The sequence below is a fragment of the Tigriopus californicus genome, chromosome 6 (assembly GCF_007210705.1).
Source record: "Tigriopus californicus strain San Diego chromosome 6, Tcal_SD_v2.1, whole genome shotgun sequence".
NCBI lineage: Eukaryota > Metazoa > Arthropoda > Copepoda > Harpacticoida > Harpacticidae > Tigriopus > Tigriopus californicus.
Genome location: NC_081445.1, coordinates 9,468,652 through 9,487,918, shown reverse-complemented (window position 1 = coordinate 9,487,918; position 19,267 = coordinate 9,468,652). Strand labels below are relative to the sequence as shown.

The 19,267-nt window shown below is 38.2% G+C and overlaps 1 protein-coding gene across 1 annotated transcript in view; it reads right to left on the bottom strand.

The window, feature by feature from the left end:
• Nucleotides 1-13,009, bottom strand: part of LOC131882346 (short transient receptor potential channel 6-like) — a gene marked incomplete in the record, with an annotated part of 48,886 nt that extends 35,877 nt beyond the window's left edge. The window contains 1 exon segment of the mRNA XM_059229465.1: nucleotides 12,739-13,009.
• Between the last annotated feature and the right edge of the window lie 6,258 nt (nucleotides 13,010-19,267).

The following is a 19,267-nucleotide window of genomic DNA, read 5'->3' as shown; positions in this document are numbered from 1 at the left end:
TACAAGTACTACCTCAACGTTTTTTAGCTATTAAGCGCTATACTCATCGATCTTCAGGATGAATAGATACGACTTGAGGGTGGCACAATTCGGCGTTCAGTGTGTTTGAAACACCCAGTAGACACTTAGCCTTATTGACACAACCACGTCTCGTCTTGATCAAAGGTCCTTCATTGTGAATCTCTAAGAATAGAGGTGAAACCAAGATGCGACTTTGTGGCTCGGCAGAAATCACTCCGTGAGATTGAAATTGTGGCATCATGCGCAAGTTCAAGATCATCTCAATTGATGGCTTGAAGTTGAAGAGATCCTCTTATAAAAAATATCTTTTCACATTCCAATGCAAATGAAAACTTGCAACCACTTTGTCTGAGATCGGTTTAATGTTTAGGAACAATTTGATCCTTGAGAATATCTCCATGTACTTATCGGAATTGAGATTGGAGCTCTCACCCAAGAAGAACCACTGCATTGCAGGCTGATAATGAAAAGATTTCATTTCTAGGAGTAGGATACCCACATGAAATGCTTTGCTTCTTTAAGATATGCAACGTTTCGAAATGGAACACTTCAAACTCGTCATGCTTTTGGCCAAATTAAGCAATGCAGATCTGCTCACCTGCAAAAGGCAGCAAACCTATTGAAAATGAAAATGTTACGTCTTTTTCCTGCAAAACCTGTTTTGCTGCTTTAGATTCTAGGGGTTTGTTCCCTTTGAAAAGACGCAAAATTTGACTCGGATCTTCGAAGGTACTAAAATTACTTAATACATTCCTCGCAAGAAGGCACTTTTGGCATTTTGGTCCATAGAAAAAAACCGTACTCACCTTCACCAACCTCGTATTTGCAGGGTGGCTCGAAATAACGTCAATTTCACATTCATGATTGAAAAAAGAATCGATCAAAAATTTAAATTAAGTTTCCCGTGAAAAATTTTGAATCTTGGTCGTCTTCTAAGGTTCTTCTGTTAACCTTAGTGTTGAAAATTCATTTGATCTCATCACAGAAACTTATAGCAGTCATGGCGAGCGAGTACAAAGTAGCTTGCTATTTCCCGTGCCAACTGTGATCAACTTCGTTGTGGTTTGGAGGTTGTGGTGGTTACAAATGAAGGCCATAACGACTGATGGTGCGCTATGTCTTCCTTTCCTTGTTAGCAAGAATGTGCCAATGCTCTCAGACCTTGTCCTTGAATAACAAATCAATATAATGACCTTATTTCCGGCCACCCTGTCTGCTTATAAAATGGACCTGTCCCTGATGTTATCGAGAAGTTTGTGTGCAATATTTAGGTTTACATCTGGATCTCAAAGTTGTAAGCCTTAATTGAAACACAGAATTAATAGCCGTTTTAAGTAAATGGGACGTCTCTTTTGGTGGGTTGACAACCTGTAACTCTCTCCTAATGTGCTTATTAAGGGAGATAAATGGGAACCACACTTGTACACAATATGAAACAAGCCAAAGAAGACGCATGGCTCAACAAGCTTACTCAGCGAAGAGGGTCAAGAAGACAAATGGGAACTAAGACCACGAAGAATTATGGTCTTTTTCCCAAGCTTTTCTTGCTCACAACTCCTTCCAAACTGAAGAGTATGTGAACGACCTTGAACGACATTTTCAATGACAATCAATTGACGGCCATTTCCGCTTCTCCTTGGATAAATTCAAATTTCCCGGGTTTATTTCAAATCAGGTGTTGCCATTTCCCTCTTTTGCGACTTGAACCACTTTTGTTGAAACCATCTAGAATTATGTAGTACGTACGTGCCTCTACTCTTTTTTCGGTCTAAGGTATAGATGATGATTTACGAGACATCAGAGAGAAAGATACTCCATGAGGATGCCTTTCTCGCAGCGACTGATGTGCAACTTCGTGGAAATATCTTAGTGATTGGCAATTCTTGTTCTCGAATTTGTAGAAATTCCCGACTCGAGTCGAGTTTTTTTTTATTTCTTTTTCGATGAAGGTCATCTTTTGCAGCATGAATCAACATTCAGTTCTGAATTGTTATTTGCTAAACACTCGTCATAAAAGCATGTGCAGTATGTTTTTGTGCTACTCAACAATTGTCCACATTACTCAATTAAATCCCATCTTTTCATTTTAATCGACAAGTGACCCCAAAGAGGTATTTCCAATAGCATTAGAGAAAAATGTTTAAACTAGACATCTGTGGTAATTCCTCATCTTGTCCGGGAAAAAAAAGTAAAAACATCAAGACTCGAGTGAGCCCCGATTTGTCTGTACTCGCTCTAGCACTAAATTACACACACACGGCTTTGAGTTGAGTACTTTCAATACCCAGACTCGGACATTAATATTTTCTTTTCCAATCATTAATCTTGGGTCTGTAGGGACTTTCTCATTCATTGCATTAGCACACTGAAGAGCCGAAGAGAATCGGCTCTATCATGAATTCAAATACGTCACCACTTTTATTGTCAGTCAACAGGCATTAAATTGGCAAGACCATCACATTTTATTCGAAACTCGATAATTATAACATGAGAGAGAAAAAAAATAAAAAATGAGGTAACATGAGATTTTACGTTGAAGAATCTAATTAAAAAACGAACGAGGTATATGAGTCTTAATCATGACAGAGTGAGAACGTCGGACTAGAAGTTTAAATTCTGAGGGCTTTCTGCTTCCTCCCACCTCATTTCTCAATTCCCATCCATCTCAAGACTGTTAGCGGACTCTGTGAATTCATTGATGGGCCAAGCGAGCGTAATCCATCAGGCAGACGATTTTTCCAATTTCTTAGCCCACTTTTCTTTTTGAAGTGAAATTGTTTTAACTCCGTAGATTCGGAAAGTTTGAGCCAAATTCCGACAAACACTGAGTTTCCTTTCTTTTCCTTTCAAAATTAAGACCATCTCCGCTCATTAAAAGAACACTTAAAAGTGCTCGGATTGTGGTGGGTTGGATGACAAATCGATTGACGGGAAAGTTGGGAGGATGCAATTTTACAGGATGTTTCCTACACACCTGTCGATCATGAACGATAAGACTTGGGTGTTGAAAGATAAGAGACTCACAAATATTTGTATCAAGTTTCATCTATTTATGACGCATAGCTATTTGAAAATATCACTGAAGAAATCATGTGCCGGCATATTTTTCCTGCGTCTAATATCAACAGTATCAAAGGCCTTCGTAATCCACTCAGTCTTATGTGCCAGACATGCAGGATCTTGTTCTTTATGAAGAATAAGGAAATATCCTAGATATCTGGCACACAGTTCTCAATATTGATAAGGTCAAGAACCTCCGTAGTACAGTTGTTATTATCAAAAACCGTAAAAATGCGGGCTCATTTTGTTTGTTTCAATGTGATGGTTTCAGTGGTAATTTAACAACTACTATTGCGAAAAAGATGATTTTTGACACACATATATTTTTATTCTTTAATGTTTTATATCTATATAATATAATATAATATCAAAATGTTATATTATATTTCGTACAAGTAAAAAATGTAAACAGAGGTTTGTGATGGGTTCAGCTATGTAATCAAAATCATTTGTCTGAAAAGGATGAAATTTGATCCACTTGTATATGACTTTATATCTAGTAAATCTTATCAAGTCTAATTGAGCTCCTTTAAACCGTTAATGAGCAAGATGTGTGTATTTAAGTAGTGGCAATTATGAGGAGCCCTGTAGATGGTGTTGCATTTCCTGAGCAATAATCTGTTACTGTCGTCTCCCTGTCCGTTAATGGCAGGAATTGAGGCCTGAAATTCCCCATTTTAATTTGCCCACTACAAGAATACCTCATTCTCGAGTCGGCTTTAATTGAGACCCAACATTTCTAAGAAGGTCGCTGACCTGAAGGGCGGGCATTTTAAAGTGTTCCAGTCAGTGCTCAGACTTGATCCTACTCGTAAGTGTTCATCTTTCTCGTTTGAGAATTGGGTCAAGTTTGATGAGAGCAAAATACTGACATAAAGATGCTCCCATGTTCAAGAACGTATCTCACCGCAAAATCCTCGACAACCGCACACAATAAGAGAGCATGTGTTTCTTCTCTTAATTGAATGAGAAGCAAAGTTTTGAGACCGCTTGAGGAGCAATGGTGGACAGGAACCTTACAAAAGGCCAGTATCTTAGTACGATTCGGTATGCATCAGAGACCATTGTCCCCGGCCTAATCCATTCACATTGGACCCAACAAAAAATAGGAAGGACCACGAGGGATCACTATCCTCCTTTTCCTTTCCGATGAAACGGGCATAGCAAAAAGCATAGGGGACTTGTTTGTTGGTAAAGACACGGGTCTCCAACGTGCAAGTGCAGTAAAGGGGGGAACATAAATATTCGACTTTTTTTTATTTTTGACACTTATGATTTGATTGTCAATATAAGTGAAGTTGGCTAACTCGCAAACAAAAAACAAATCATCTTTGGGGAGGTAGGTGGAGGGTCAATAAAAATACTTTATTGCAACGGCACGCAAATATTTGATGTTTTCTTTGTTTTCAAATTGACACTTATGATTTATGAACAGTTATGACAAAAATAAATCATCTTTTGGGATGAAGGTGGAGGGTCAATGATAACACTTTATTAAAAGGGTGCCTTGTAATATGTCAGGTAAATTACAGGGAAGAGGTCTTTTATTTAAACTTATTCTGGCACAGGCAGTTCTCCTATCTTAGACATATTTCTATGCTCAAGTTGCTTAACAGAGGTTTGTAATAAAACTTTTCAAGCCAAAAAAAATCAAAAAGTTTGTTTGTACATGAGTGCTAACCTTTACTAACAATTAGATTGTGGCCACCCTGACTAGCTTCTCCCATTCAGAGTTATGAACATGAAGAGTTTTAAAAGACATAATGTCCATCATTTTGCTTGTTAAAACTACATCCAAAGTAACAGCCATGTCAAGTGATCATTTTCTGTCACACAAGAAGCCCACTATTTACTAAAAAGAAGCTATTTTTGAGTCTGTTCTTGGATACGTTTTCAAGGACTCAAATTTTGACATGGTATATCTTACCTTTTTTCAATTAGGCATTCTCTTCCATACCAACATTTATTCACAAATGTTCAGTTGCTGTTTTAAAAGTCTTGAATTCATGTCAATCAAGCGCAATACTAATGATCATGTTCATAGCTTGATACTGTTCATTCCATGCATATTAGAGCAATTTGGGTACCCTGCCAAATTGGGGTCCTTTTGTTTAACAAACTTAAGATTGCAGTAGCAAGTGCATTTTAGCCGGATTGTTTGGAACAAAGATGAATACTTGAGTGCTATCTTGCTATCTATTTACATCAATGTCAGACACCAAAGCCTTTTCGAGGAAGGCAAGGAACGAGTTCTTAGAACCTCTCCTTCGCGGTAACTTTTCACATTAAAAAATCTGCAGCAGTTTATCTGATCACCCTGTAAACGTTGTAAAAAAAAAGAGAGAACGGGATGGTGGACAAGACAGGAATAAAGTGATACAAGTCAGATGAAGACTCAATGCACTGGACATTTAAGAGTCCGAGAGCTTGTCGGTCGGAGACCACCCTTTCATTAAGACTGATGAAGTGCCACATTATCTTACGCTCAAAGAAGCTCTTTTAGAGGGAGAGTGACGAATATCTAACCATTCGATAGTGACTATCAAATCAGCTGCTTTATGAGCTTATATTCACCTAAGCACAAGATTTGAGCACCATTGAAAACTAGTCCAAGTAAGTATAAAAAGTGTTCAAAGTTATAACGAAAATAGCCTTCAAACGATAAGCTTGACCTTTTGGTGCCTTGCTCTGTGTTGCAATTTACTTGCAAGAACAAGAAGCAAGAGTTCTAATGCAAGTCTCAAAAGGCACAAAATCACGAAAATGTCAAAATTGCACGCCCTCTCGCCAATATTGTTGGCCAAAAAAGAGAAGCGAGCACTTCTCTTAGTTTAAAGACCATAAATCCGATTGCCTCGGCGTAGAATGTGCATGACTCTGCCACTGTTGTCCACAAGAGAAATGTGTCGAATAAAAGTTATGACTCCATATGTGGGCACTTTTTGAAGCCTGGGAAGTAGGAAGAACAATTTTGCCCAAGCTGTTCGAAAAAGCTTTAAACTAACTGAAGCATTTGATATTGTCATGGCCCAAAACCAGCTCATTTGGGTCAAGCCAAAAATTGTAAGTCACCTCTAACCGCATCTAAACGTTGTGTATTCATTTGTTTTGGAACTTTTAGGCGCAGACTAGCCAAAAAGCATGGTCTCAAATCTTAAAAGTCCTCTATGTTTTTTGTAACTGCACATCAATTCGTATCGACTCTAAGGTTGAAAATGAGGACCACTCATGCAAATATATATTTTTGGCAAATATGTGAATACGACAGTGCTGAAGTGCGACAGTTCAATTGACTTTTTTAATGTTTCCCCACCTGTTACATCAAAATGCAATGCTTGAAAGTTATCTGAAATTCCCAATTACTGTAAAGTAGCCAATGCAGTGCCGAAAATGCAAATGTTGAAAAGAAAAAGAAGAACAATTTATTGTTTATTCTGACTAGAGCTTTTATCTGAAATTGGCTTTGATCTTCTCTTGCTTATAAGCTCTCTAAATTGATCTGAACGGGCAAACAAGTCCGCCAATTCCGATTTTCAATTGATGCCAAGGCGAAATTAACGTTACATTAATTGCCGTCTTGTGTTACGAAACATCTTAATTCTAATTTGAAGTGATACCTTCTTGAACAACTACGGAAACTGATCAAATTCCTTGGCAATGTACCGAAACCTGACATTGATTTCTTAGCATAATCTCATTCGAATGATACCTTTTCAGTTTGGAAGGGTACATTTGCATATTAAAGAAAAGAAAACCTGGCATTGGGTTTGATGTCCTTCGAGAGAAATATTTCACCGAAAGCTGACAACCCAATGGAAGAAAACCATTTTCAAGAAGTTGCAACCTTGGGTTTGAAAGACAAATTCTTCCCATAAGCCTTTGGCAATGTCAAAAGTTGGCACTCACATCAAATTCCTACAACACTGTACGAAAGCTTGATATCCTCAAAAGACATTGACCTTGTGCCTAGAGTTCTAAGAAGAAAAATGCCAATCGGAAATCAATGCAGTTTATTTGAGCCAGCATTATGTTTATATGGTGAAATTTCACTCTGGACACCCTTCAGTACCTAACGGTAGAGAGATATTTGTGAATTCGTGGAGCCTTTGGTCTAAATATTGTTTTGCTAATGGAACCTAAATAAAGTTTAAAAAATGCATATACACTGGTAACCCAACAGGCTTAAGTTAATCGTATTTTTTGGCATGGCTCTTTTGACAATGGACCTTAATGGATGCAAGCGATATCGTTAATCTGAGCTATGTTTAATGACAATCATCTTAAGGTCGAAGTTTTAAATTTTCAATGGATAAATCACCTAAAACAAACTATCTTGTAAAATTGATTTCAAAAGTGGAGATTTTATGATTTGAAAACGTCAAGTCGTATTCGTGGAATAATTTAGGGTCTTTAATAAATGAAATGGGCTGTCCTCGTCGGTTTGGTTTCATTCCTTATACCATATTCAGATCTACTGCTAAGACGTGTTCAAAGTCTAGCGTAAGTGACCCTTCTATCCTCAGAGCTCTACTTGCAGCTGACTACGAATAAACCGTCAGTCTTTTCAACCCATATGCCTGAATAAATAAATTTCAATCCCCCAAACCGCTATTTGAAACTGTGGTTTGATGATTATCTAGCTCTGGCATGAACTTGGATTGATGTTATTGCATTCACGTTTACCTCTTAACATAACCCATCAAAGTGCTTCCCACTGACCATCCGTCACCGTTTGAAGCGGTCCCGTCGTTGTCACTCATATCACCTCTTTTGAGCACGAGCCTTTTTACGTCTGCCTTTGAAGCAAACGAAGACCGTTGGCCGTCGTCCGTGTTCGACCCATTACCCATTCTTGGTGAAGCAGCCTTTTCATTTTTTACCTCTCCAAAGCATATATACCATCCAGGCATGCGCATAAACATTTACGTGATGAAATGGAAAGAGACAGATAGCGCTTCTTGCATTCAAAATTTCACGACGGGAATAGTTACAAACAGACAAGAAAAAGAACGAAGTGGGCTGAGTAATAGAATACGTAGTGATAATCAAAGTGTGGCAATAAAAAGCAAGTTGAGTGTTAGGGTAAAATCCTTGATTGTTACATTTATAGGGTTTAGTATTAAACATGATATAAATGAATTCTTGATTCAGTGGCGTCAACATGAATGGTAGTTGATTGCTTTAATGAGAAAGATTTCTTTCGGAAAGGCTACTTCGAAAATGACACACCTTGCATTATGTAAATTGTAGCTGTTCAGACCAAAAAACTCGAGCAATGTCAGACGAATGTTTGCCATGAAAGGAAAAGTTAACACAAAAGGCCGTTGGCGCGATTTACAATACCTGTGCTAATTATGGTATGAGTTTTAATTTGCAAGTTCAGCTTGTTTCAGCAATGATAAATTTTGCATCTCATTTAGAAAATGTTAGATGATGTGGCAAAAAAATATTTCAAAATTTGGAGACATTTGGAACTTTTTTTGAACTAATGAATACCCATCAGTAGATTTTTAGAGTATAAGAAGCAAGATAAACCAATAAAAACAGTCCGTAGCCTCGAGAAATATCGCAACTAACAGATTCATTTATCATTATCATAAAATCTAAGATTTATTTACTATGATTAATGTTTAAAAATGAAGGAGGCACCTTCGACTCAAAGACCTATTGCGGTAAATATCTATCATCTCGACTTAACACTTAAGATTTCTTTTATCCAAAAACTCTACCAGTATAATTGATGCACAAAAGTTATTAAACCAACAAAGTTGACAGGAACGTCATCAATTTGGTCTAAGAAAGGTTTGCCCTCTCTTTACTTTCAACTAACTTAACCAACACAAAGCTACGGCCTTTTTATTTGCTCAAGGTCAGCCTGTCGTCTTTATCAATCACAACAATGGGAGGCTTCAATAGGCTCGCCGGAATCAAGATCTGAAGTCCAAGTCCATTCAAGGATGATTGACCTTTATGAAGTCCGATATTAGATTGATCAAAGCATGCATGAAGCCTTTCCATTTCATGCTACATTGGCCGTGACAATCGTGGTCATATTTTAAATGAAAGTACCCCTGAACACAAGGATGAAAGACGGGTGATCTCCCCTCAAAAGGAGATGTTTGGCCTTTGAAGGTTCTTTTTTTCATTTTCGTTCAAATTGGCCACATTTCAAGGACATACAGTTGAAGTGTAAGTGGTCAAAGTTTGTTCGAAAGAACCCGAAAGAAACGCCGAGAAGATCCATCACAATTTGGCTCAGTGAGTTTTGGCCTTCAAGGTTGAACGATTGAACCGAGAAACGAGATTGCTCCCAAAATAAGATGTAAATAAAGAACTGAAAGCCCAATGGATTAGAATGATGGTGCAATATATTGTTGGGTAAAACAGAAAATGCTTCTTAGGGGACAAGAGTATTCCGATGAACCACATTAAACCCAATTTCATCCTTGGTGATATTTGATGTATTGTCCAATGTGCAATAACTAAGTGGTTAAGTGGCCTTTTAATGGTTACTTATCCCCACTTTGTGGACGGTGGAAAAAAAAACTCCAAAAGCAGTGGTGAACGAAAAATGAACGACAATTTTGAGAACACACGTGAGATCTTTGTCACACTTGAGGAAATTGTTCCATTTGGACACAATTGATTTGTTCCCAAAGAAAGTGATAGAGTCGCCCTTGAATGCACGGTATGTCCAAAGCGGCAAGACTTATTGCTTTTCGTGAGAGTAAGGAAGATCTATAGAAACGTGATTAAAAAGGGAATGGAATGGAATTTGTCAAGATCAGCTGTTGAACATCATCTCGCTAAAAGTCTTTTCAGAGCTATGCTTAGTCCTGAAATTCCCGGATTGTTCCAGGACTTCTTGATGCCTCTTTATAACAGTTAGTTGCGATTAGGCATTTAGATGAACAATTCGTTCCCAAAACCCTTGTTCTTCTGGAAGTTTGATTGAAGTGAAAAATTTTTAGATTTCAAATGATTTCTTTTTGGTTTTCTGAAATCGTAAAAAAATCATTATATGCTTTCTTAGCCTCTCCTACCTTTTTTTAAATGCTAGTAGATCTTCCTTATTTAAGAACATTTTTTTTTCATTAGATAATAGGCATTGTCTATTTATTTCTTGTACTTTTGAATTCTAGCAAATATATTAAAAAATGCTACAGACTCTCAACTGTGGCCATGAGATCAAAATAATTTGTGCTTTAACATAGAAAATTATTATCTATGCGATGTCTCCGTTAATCTGTGAGTATTTGAGAGTGTGCTTGAAATCCTCAGGTGGAAAAAACAAAAAAATATCTCAACAACACCTTTTATTTATCCCAATATCGAGGGCAAGAATATGAACCTTTCTAGAATCAAATCCCTCTTCAGTGGGAGCTGAACTTCTAGAAAATAATTATGCTGGACTACAAATGGTGGTGGAACTCAGCTTCTCGTTCACACTGATGCATCCCTGAAATAAAGATCTCCCAATGGATACAGTTCCCAGGATGCATGCACCCCTGGGATCAGCTCTGACTGCATTGAGTATTCTACAGTGACCAGATGCTGAGAACTTTTCTAAAACCAAATTTCAGCTTCAAAGAGCATTAGAAAGCCATGCGTTAAGGTTGCAACTGATTTTTGGGAATCCTGATAGACATTCTCCAATTGGTCTTCTAACCAAACGCGTCATTGACAAATCGAGGCAAGTATTTTCATCCTTCACTAATAGCAGTTCTGAATTGTTAAAATGCTGTTTGTTAAGTACCTTTGTAAATGCACCTAGAAGTCAGTATTTAGAAAAACAAAGCTCAGTTTTTGATCAAGCAATGAGGGTTCAAATCCCTTGTATCTTCTAAGGTGGGTTTCATAATTGAAGCTATTTAAATATCTACATCTAGCTTATTAACAACGTCAATTAGAATAACGTGTCTTGACACGTTGTTGATGTATACAACATTAGCAAATATGTTTATCAAATTTGTCCATTATGAAGACTCCATTATGAAATTATTACCGATTTTTTTTGCGTTTTTTCTTGGCAAATAATAACATTGACACAGATTTCCTTCATTAATCAGTGACTTTTGTTGTTAAAAGGCCACAAAAGGGCCTGCAAAAGGCCTTGATGCCATGATTGAGGTGCTATTTTCAAAACTGCTAAACAAAATTGAATGAAAATTGCTAAACATTTTTGTTTATTTTTAGGTCGCTTTTTGTCCTAATTTTGTGGCGTTTATAAAACTGCTTGTACCTAAATGAATCCAGTTTGTACCTCTAAAACCTATTTTCGGGCACTTGTCCAGCGGATTAGTTTACTCATAAAGAAATAAGCCTTCTGAACTAAATGGAATAGAAAGATGCTGCTCAGGTTATCTATCAGCGATAATGTTGCCCATAACCCGAATAATTTTTCAAAATTCAAATTCAAATATGCCGTCCAATATGTGCTCCAATTAGTTAGGACTCTACTTTTTTAGCAACTCAATCATTCTCGAACATTTTTATGTTACTTGTGGGTATCCACTTTTGACGAAATCTTGCTCTTCTCTTATTTCCTCTTTTCATAAAATCACACCCTTGTCATAAGGCAACCTTCATTAATAAGAGAAGGAGTGCCCTAATTCATGTACCATTTTCCAGAGTCCTGAGAATCGGTCATTCATGCAAATGACTCGTGAGACTTGAGTCATCGGTTCAGGACTCGTTTACAACCCTAACTGACTTTCAAGCTTGAATATTTGACCTCACGTTGAGCGACTCTCTTACGCATTGTCCAAGTCATAAATAATAAAGCGGTATAATGGTACCAAAGGAAAATCCTGGTGTCTTATGTAAATGAGTATTGTGCTAGATCAAAACAAATTATGCCATCTGTCCCCTGCTTCGTTCAAGTTGGCCTTTCGGATGTGTTGCCAAGGTGTGCCCAAATTGCCCTTAATGAAACCTGATCCGAATTAATGCCTCCCAAGGTTGCAATTTCGCCCGAGGCGATAAGCAATCTACCATCTTGCCTCTGTATTCACAGGGTAAATTGGAGGCTTATGTGGAGGCCGTGGTTTCATTCGATTATTTGCATCGTCTTTTCCTCCTGCCAAGCCTTCTGGTTTAGTGAACCGTTAAATGACGATTGGGCGGAAGATTGAAAAGCGGATACGACAGCTAGAACATACTCAAAGAGAGTAAGGAGCACTTTCCCAAACTTCATTGGGACACTGTCGAACCTCCGGAGGATAGAAATTCAATTGACAATGCGGGACATTCAGTTCCAGTTGAGCGTACTACAATGTACATTACATTAGTTTTGCATCGAGAGAAAACTTTCGGACATGACTTGAAGTTATGGGTGAGGTCCATTAGAAGTGGACAGTCCAATGTGTGTTTTATGTTCCCCACCAGAGTGTATTGGGTGACAAATCAAGTTCGTTTTAAGAGGACCCTTCACAAGACTTGTTTGTGGGCCATGAATTGCATCCAAATGTTCCCAGGGAGCTATGGAACGCAATCAAAGTCACACATTGTCAATTGAGTCTCAAGTATTTATTGATAGAGTACAGAATGTAAATATCCGAAGCGACTCTTCGCGCCCCTGGAAAAGACTTTCCATTGTTTTCACCCACTTCATGTCAGTAACAGATCATTTGGTCTGGAGACGAAGCATGTTCTCACCTTTCCCTCAAGCTCAAATCCTCACGTGGGACAAGAATTCGAAGCAAGAATCCTGGAACACTGGGATCAGACAAGAAGCACTTTCTCTCCCCACTTTGTGGTTCACGATAATGAGTCTATTTTGGGCGGATGCATTGGGCGGAATCTTGAGGGTCCTGGAAACCCCAAAACTTGCTCATGTTCTCCAAAGAGAACTGTATATATATATCCTAACACTTCGAAAGAACCGGGATCACTAACGTACCGGCAAAAGTGTTCCGTTCAGCCTTGTGGATCTTCACGGTCAGGGTGATGATGAGAATATCACGCTTTACCTTCAGGGTGACGCTATTTTGAAACATGTGTTAATTCTCCGAGGACAAGTTGGGCCTTGGATCCCAAACTTCTGCGGAAAAACCTCAAGCTTTCTTCAACAAATTTGGTCACCCTGAGGCCTCCTCCGAATGTTTTATGTGGAACGGCGGTTGACGCCGCAAACCGCGGTTGAAGAAGTCACTGTGGGAATGAAATTGAGCGGGGAGAAACCTTCTCGAGAGTATTGAACCGAAAGTTCTCCAGTTTGTCGCCGACCTCACACGTCGTGGGCTTGAATTTGACTCTGGATTGCTGATGAGAGAAAATGAGGCCGTTTACATGGATGGAGGAGAATTTTTGATCTTGAGGGTATTAGGGTGGAAAGTACCACATGACATGGAGACTTATGAGTTTCGAGCTCGGGCTGAGAGAAAATACTCGAGGGTCGTTTGCATTTGCTGCCGCCTACTGAGCTTACTTGGCTCGAACATTTGGGAACAGGGACCGAGAACAACGAGCTTCAAGACCATTAACACTCCCTTCTTTTCCTTCTGACCTTGAGCATTTGTTGTCCCTACTAGAGGGTAGGTGATTTGATTTTGAGCCAGCTGTTCAAGGTCTCGAAGTTAATTAATGCACTTTTCCAGGGAAGGTCCAATTTCTTGACGTCGTATTGATTACAATTATGGTTACAGATACGGTTACTTCATTAGAAAAATAGGGTGGCGTACCCTCTAAACTAACTCTTTGAGCTCTGAATTGAAAAAAAAATGGACAAGAATCATAAAAAATACTTTTAAAGTCACCTTAGAAATTCGCTGGTCTCTCAGTATTGTACTTTTTTACATAATTCAATGACTTTTCTTGTTCGGACAAACGTTACATAAATAAATGATTTTTTCCTAATTGAAAAAGAGCCTACGATAATTCGCAATATCTTTTTTGCACATTGATCATTTTCGCTTATTTTTTTTTATTTATTGCAAGCACCCGTCCTAAAGGAAAAAGAATCACAAATGACCTGCTTGATTTATTTATATTGCAATCAGCTACCATCTCTGCACTTTTCTTCATCTCAATTTCTAGTTTTGAACTGCTTCATTTGCGATGCACTTCAAGCAGTTGTTTCGGCTTTTAGCTCTGGCGAGAGAAATGTCAGTTTCGCCCTTACCGTGATTACCCACACCTTACCCACTGAGATTTTTATAATGGACATATCTTGGTTCGGCGAGCAGACCGAACGACCAATTCATTCCTCTTGGTTTGCTGTGGTTTATTTCAAGTAGTCAACCCAGCCTTAGGCTCACTGCCTCGGTGAAATTTCAAAATCGGTTCCAGCATCTGTTATGTAAACTAGGGCTCTGTAGTAGAAGAGTACGAGCATGAAAAGCGACCTCTGAAGGGCGCAGCCATCAAGATCCAAGAGCCGTAACAAATGAACCTGTCGCAGTTTTAGGTGATAATGCGCTCTCTTTTCCTGCCGACGGCTTTTTGTCGACGGTTTCTTGGATTATGGAGGCTGCGCCCGTCAGAGGTCGCTTTTCATGCTCGTACTCTTCTATAAGAGAACCCTAATGTAAACAAACCATAGAGGTAGATTAGCCAACTTGTGCTGAATTACCAACCAAGGTCTATCTGGGTGAAATTGAGTGTCATCATTTTTTGCTTCAGAAATGCTCTAGAGATTTTGTGTCGGACACAAAACCTTGACACATTACTGCTTGAACTGTATTTTCCAAAAGGGGGCGCTAGTGTGGAACATGGAAGATAAATAACCTTTGCAGCAGAACTCCAGCGTTAGCGTGCCAAAGCATTTTCGTTTATCTACCTCCACGAGATAAATGCCTCCAAAGCTAGGTCCTTTTCTTCTTCCACATATTCTTGGTGAAATTGAGATAATAGAGATTTGGATTGTCATTTCTCTAGCAACAGCTGTGGTTTCCGCGAAGAGCGATAGCAAGCAAATATACAAGTTTTTTTTGTTTCTTGAACATTGCTTGGTTAAGGCAAAGAAGTTCGGAGAAAGAGAAGGAATACATTCTGATTTGTAGCAACACTCGGATAATGAACCTGAAGGATTTCACTCCTATATTCTGATTTTTTTCTCCCTTTACATTTTGCTTTTTTTCAAAGCACGAGACAGGAAGGCAAGACACTCTTCATATGAAGTTTGAATCCAGTGTAAATGAAACAAATGGTCATGGGAGTAGCACAGGATATTTGGCATGTTTCATTTCATTTGCTTTCATCCCCCTGAGTCACATCATCGAATTATCATTTTGCACTTTTGCTTTTGCGAGTGGTATTTTACAGTTCCTACAAGACACCACCATCTAGTTCCGGAACACTGGGAGGATCTTATGTGGATGATGTATTTTTCATTACTTTTTAGCTTATTTTTCAAGCACTAAGATAATATGCGAAGCTCGGTTCTGATACGAAACAGAGAAATAACGGAAGAGTTTGATGATAAAATTCCAAGTGGCTTCGAACGCACCTTTTAAAGCAAATAATTTAACATCCAAAGTATGATTCTTGTTTGTTTCATTGGTGATACAATCCATGACATCTTCAGAAATGAATTGCAGATAACTTTATTTCTTTGATTGCGCCTTGAGAACTTATACATATAGTATTTTGTCGCATTTTGAACCCATTTTGCTTTAACACAAGCAAAGACTAATCCAGGAAATTTTACCATGAATATCCAGAGTGAAAAAGGTCATATGAGCTCCATAATATGTCAAAAAAGCTGTCCAATCAGATTCACATTATGACATCAAGCAGGATTGGACTGGCAATCACTTGAAGGGAGAGCAAAGGTGACAAATGCATTAAACCTGTATTGAAGAAAAGGGTCTAACACAATTCTTCACATGCCAGCAAACAATTTCATTGCCTGTTTGAGACTCTTGTGGGTCAATTCCAAATGGTGAGTTTTGTCCCGACATAACCTTCAAAGTCCATCTCTCCAGTATGCAGAGAAGAACTATAAGGGTCCTGTCAACGACCCTAGTAATAAACTCTGAACCCTAGTAGTTAATTCCAAACTCCAAAGCTCACTTCAGCTTTGATGTGCAATATAAATGCTTGCAAATGCCTCTTGGTTTGCTGAGATTGTCGCAATCTTTGTAAGATGTGGGGAAAGTGTGGCAAAATGTTCACGTTAGAAGCTGGTTTCTCTGTGATAAGGAAGGTTGTAAGTAAAAATATTGGACAAAAAATTACTTAAAGATATTGAAAAAGACAGAAAAAAGGTTTGAAATTTTTTTTAGAATAGCAAAATATTCAATATATTGGGAATAACTGCACTGATAGTTATAGCAATGAAGGACAAAACAGTTCAAAATGGCTAAATATCGTTTGACTTTGAAAGAAAGCGTAGCAGAAAGGTGTCTCAATCACTACATTTGGTTACATTGGATAAAAAATGAACTTTTTCTTGATTTTAGCTCAAATTGAGTCTTTCAATAGAAATGTACTTTTCAAAACACTTAAAAAGAAAATATGAAAATGGTAGAAACGGCAATAACGCCAATCAAACAATGAGAGTAAATTTTATTGAAATTACACAACAATTTCATAAGCTTCTGTCTGTGTATTTGTAATTAATTACGATCATAAAGTGTGTAACATAGGGCTCGTCAGCATTTGAATGTACTTTAGATAGAATATACCAGTTTTGAGTTAATGGAATTAAATGGTCCTACTTTTATCGTTTCAAGTTCTCAATTATATTTTGTAACAAATGTGTTAGTTACAAGAATCACAACCCTTTAACAGCTACAATTTGCATTTAAATCCCCAGCCAACCAATTATGGAATCATGGTCTTTTCAAATTTCGCAAAAGTAAAAGATCATATTTGCTTTTCTTTCATGGACTCAAAATGTATTTTACCATTGTTTATGTTCCGAACATGCCAAGTTTTGCGATTTGATATTGTATCCATCAAACAGACACCTAAGACACCTAATTAAACCAAATATGAAAATTTCATGGATATAAATGAATAAGACCCTACATTGAAGTTTTTATTCACTTTTAACAAAGACGTTACGAAAAGCAAATATCTTTCCGTTTGCCTGTGGGACATATTTTATGCATAATTCACCTGAGCTGAATAAGCAAGCAGGTGTACTTTTGATATTTCAAAAATCTAATTTCAATGACTCATACTTCAGAGTATGCGGAACTGTGTAATAGGGCCCTTTAACCACTGTGACGAGAAGAGACGACAACAGCGAATCCAGCTAAGGTGTAACACCTTAGTGCCTCCAAATGAAACTGTGTGATTCAATATGATCCTGCAATTCTTTGAGGGAGGGGGGAAGGATTTTCAGAAGGCAAGAAGGGAGGCCCTTAATTTCTTTACACCTGGTACGGTGTACCTCTGTCCAAGTAGAAGGAAAGCCAAGGAATAGGTTAGCTCAGTCTTGCAGTTCTAGAGCTGACTCTATTCCTCAACCAAATGTCATGAAGTCTTTTCCATGATCTACTTTATCAAAGACCCCTTAAAAATCAAGATAGACAATATCAACTGACTCGTGTCTTTCCAGCCCCTCATTGACTTGCTCAAAATGCTCAATCAGTTGGGTAACCGTGCTAAAATGTGCTTGGAACCCGTGCTGGCTTGGAGGAAGGACTTCATTGACTTCAAGAAATTCAACAAGTTTGGACTTCATGATCTTCTCAAACATCTTTGCAATATTCGAAGTAAGAAAAATCGGCCGGCCTATTGTTAGTGGGGAGCGACTTATCTCCCCCTTTAAAAATTGGAACAATATGAGCTAGCTTCAGAGAGAATGGAAACTTGCCCTGATTCAAGATGCAACTCATCAAGTTCGAGAAAACAGGAGCAAGAACCAGTGAGCATCTCATCAGAAACTGAGATGCCACCCTATTGGGACCAGGAGAGCTTGAAAGCTTCAAGTTCCTGATGGCCTCTAAAGCATCTTGATCTGTGACTACAAGATCATTTAATTGCTTAATTTGACTAGCCTTGTCATTAGAGCGATGAGCTGTTGCTCCTAAACTCTGGGGTTGCAAACGCACCTGATAACTGATCTCCAAGTATGTTAGCCTTATTTCACTAATACAACCCTCTGGATTTGCACCTTCATATTTTCCCAATTTTGCCTTCGCACCCGGTAATATTGTAAAGACTCCCGATTTGGACCCCAACCCTAACTGCTTTCAGTGCTCCAATGGATAAGGATCTCATTGGTTCACTCCAATGCGTTCGAAGATGCTCAACTTCTTGTCTCATTTCCAGCCATCAAAGGCCAACTCTTCAAGGGACAAGACAGCAAAGAGCTATTTGACACTCTTCTTGTACTTCCGCTCCAAGGCAGTTCATGCACCAATGGTTTTATTCTCGGCCCTTCTAATCATTCCACTTCAAACGGAGAAGCTGGTTGAAATTCGAGTTTTCAACATCCCTGCGCATTATAAAACAACCATTGACTGTTTTAAAGCCATTAAGATCTCTAATGAAGAAAATAATACATACCCAGTGAATTTAGATTAGGACTATGAATCTTATTTGCTTCGTTGATGTTTTTGTCTTATTCGCCATTTAAGCAATCAAAAAGCCATCGAATGGGTGTTACTGTCTTTTTGCGAAAGAAAACTCACAGAGTTATTCATCGACAATTTGTCAAAAGCCTCCCACTGCCAAAGCATCAATGGCGTCGAAAAAGTCGATACAAATCATGAAAGAATTCAAGTTCCATGAAAACAAGGAGCAACAGCCTATGCTGGGAATCCATTGAATCCATCCGATCTAAAGAAATAAAATGAACGACATGAACGTGCATCAGCCTCTTTTCACTTCAAAGCAGTCCAGATTTGCCCTGAAAAGCCCTAATGCTCTTTTTTGACATGTCCTTCTAAAAATCGTAATTGAAGAACCTTTTTTAAAAAGTGATACTATTATTTCACATTTTATTTATTTATTGCTACTATGCAAGACATTCCCAAACATTGTTTAATTTCCTCAACGAGACGACACTAAACTTATATTTGGCAAAACTGATCATTGTTCTAGAGCATTGCTTGCAACGGTTAAAAATCCCTAAAAAGACTAGGATCGTTGCACTAGCATAAAGAACATTTCTTATAAACAATAAAATTATCACGAAAAATTTCATCTCTTTCATTTTACCACGTTGACATTTTACCAAGAAAGGAATTTCAGTGTAGAGGAGATATGAAGCAATTGACCATACAATATA